A 2,500-nucleotide genomic window follows, 5' to 3' on the forward strand; every position below is an offset into this window, starting at 1 on the left:
CCCGGCCATGGCGTTGCCTACCAAGTTTTCTGGAGAAGCTGCTAAGGTTCATGTTTTCCGCCGCCAATGTCAAGCTTATCTAGAGGCCCGTGATGCCGAGTTTCCCCAAGAAGACATCAAGGTGGCGTGGGTCTACAGTCTTCTAGACGGACCAGCGGCTAGCTGGGCGACGGCCCTGTTTGATCAAGCCTCCCCCCACCTAAGTTCAGCACAACGCTTCTTGGATCACCTTAAGGAGACCTGGGGAATCGAGGACAATTTGGAGGCAGCCGGTCACAAACTCCGGCGCCTCCTTCAAGGAGACAGACCCATGTCTCAGTACATAGCCGAGTTCCGCGTGCTGGCCCACAACACCGGCTGGAACGATGTAGCCCTCAGAGGACAATTTCGGGAGGGTCTCAACATTGAAATGCTGGAAGAAATCTCCAAGGTGGATCCTCCCCAGACCCTCGAGGCACTCATTGATCAATGTTTACGGGCTGAAGTCATGATTGCCAACAGGAAACAATGGGTTCGAGGCCAGGGCGGTAGAGCCGGGGCAAAACCCCCCGCTCCCGCCAGTGTTCAGCCACGTCCGGTGTGGAGACCCCCGCCGCCAACCCCATACCCCAGAGGAGGCGAGGAGGTGCCGATGCAGTTGGGCAATGTGCGTCCCAGACTAGATGCCGCCGAGAAGGCCCGTCGTCAACGCTTGAACCTCTGCTGGTACTGCGGGAACGGGGGCCACTTCGCCAGAGAGTGCCCAGCCAAAGGGAAGCCTGCCGCCCGTCTTGCGGCGGCGTCCTCCACGGAGTCGAAGGCGTCTGAGCCGACTGGCACACAGCCGGCGGGGGAAGCCAACGACCGGGTGTAGAGAGGCTCGCCAACCCGGTCAAAAAATCCATCCAAGAGCCGCCAACCGGGGTCCTGTTCCTTCTCGTGGTCACATTATGGTCAGCAAAAAGGGGACCCGTCATGATCCACGCCATGATAGACTCTGGAGCTACCAACAATTTCATCGATAGAGAGTATGCCGACTCTCTGGGATTACAATATCATGATTTCAAGAATGCCCGTGTGGTGCAAGCCATAGACGGCCGTCCCCTCAAGACGGGCCCCATAAGCCAGTGGTCGGAACCCACCAGGATGTGGATAAGGGAACATATGGAAGAGATTTCCTTCTTTGTTACCGAGGTTCCCCATTTCCCTGTGATTTTGGGAATTCCATGGCTGACACTCCACGACCCTAACATCTCCTGGTCCAACAGAGAACTGCAGTTTGCTTCACCGTACTGCCAAAACCATTGCCTCGTAGCCAAGGTATGCCATGCCACAGACTCCGAGCCCATCATCACCTTGCCAAAGAAGTACTCCGAGTATTGGGATGTATTCAATGAGAAAGAAGCCGAAAAATTACCCCCACATAGACCTTATGACTGTGCCATTGACTTGGTGGAGGGGGCCCCGATCCCGCGAGGGCATCTCTACTCCCTGACTGAACCAGAGCAAGAAGCTCTCAGGGAATTCTTAGAGACAAACCTTCGCAAGGGGTTCATCAGACCCTCTCAATCCCCAGCCGCCTCCCCAGTGATGTTTGTGAAGAAGAAGTCAGGGGAATTACGCTTGGTGGTGGACTACAGAGCATTGAACAATATCACCAAGCGGAACAGCTATCCCCTGCCCTTAATCTCGGATCTACTGGACCGACTTCGAGGAGCCAAGGTCTACACCAAGCTGGATCTACGGGGGGCTTATAATCTAGTTCGCATCAGAGAAGGGGACGAGTGGAAGACCGCCTTCCAGACTAAATTCGGATTATTCGAGTCCCGAGTTATGAATTTCGGTTTATGCGGAGCTCCCGCAACGTTCCAGCATTTTGTCAACGATATTTTTCAGGACTATCTAGACAGATTCTTGATAATCTACCTGGACGATTTTTTGGTGTTTTCCAGATCACAATCAGAACATGAGAACCACGTCAAAATGGTGTTGCAACGACTGCGGGATCATGGACTTTATGCCAAGCTAGAAAAATGCGCTTTTGATCTACAAGAGGTAGATTTCCTTGGCTACCGCATCTCGCCTCTAGGGCTTTCCATGGATCCAGCCAAAGTTTCAGCAGTATTGGAATGGCGGGCGCCAACTAACAAGAAAGAGGTGCAGCGTTTCTTGGGGTTCGCGAACTACTACCGCAAGTTCATTCCAGATTTTGCCCGCTGGTCCGACCCCATCACTAGCTGCATCCGTGGAAAGCAGCCTTTCCGCTGGACTGATCAAGCAGAGAAAGGGTTCCAGCAACTGAAGAAACTATTCACCTCCCAGCCAATTCTACAGCACCCAAATCCTGGAACCCCTTTTGTGGTGCAAGCGGACGCCTCTGATGTGGCAATTGGGGCTGTACTCTTACAACCGGTGGGAGATCACCTCCACCCCTGTGCCTTTTATTCTCGTCAACTAACCACACCAGAGAGGAATTACACCATTTGGGAAAAAGAACTACTGGCCATAAAGGCAGCCTTTG

This window comes from Anolis carolinensis, unplaced genomic scaffold (genome assembly GCF_035594765.1).
Source record: "Anolis carolinensis isolate JA03-04 unplaced genomic scaffold, rAnoCar3.1.pri scaffold_76, whole genome shotgun sequence".
In the NCBI taxonomy this organism is placed as follows: Eukaryota; Metazoa; Chordata; class Lepidosauria; order Squamata; family Dactyloidae; genus Anolis; species Anolis carolinensis.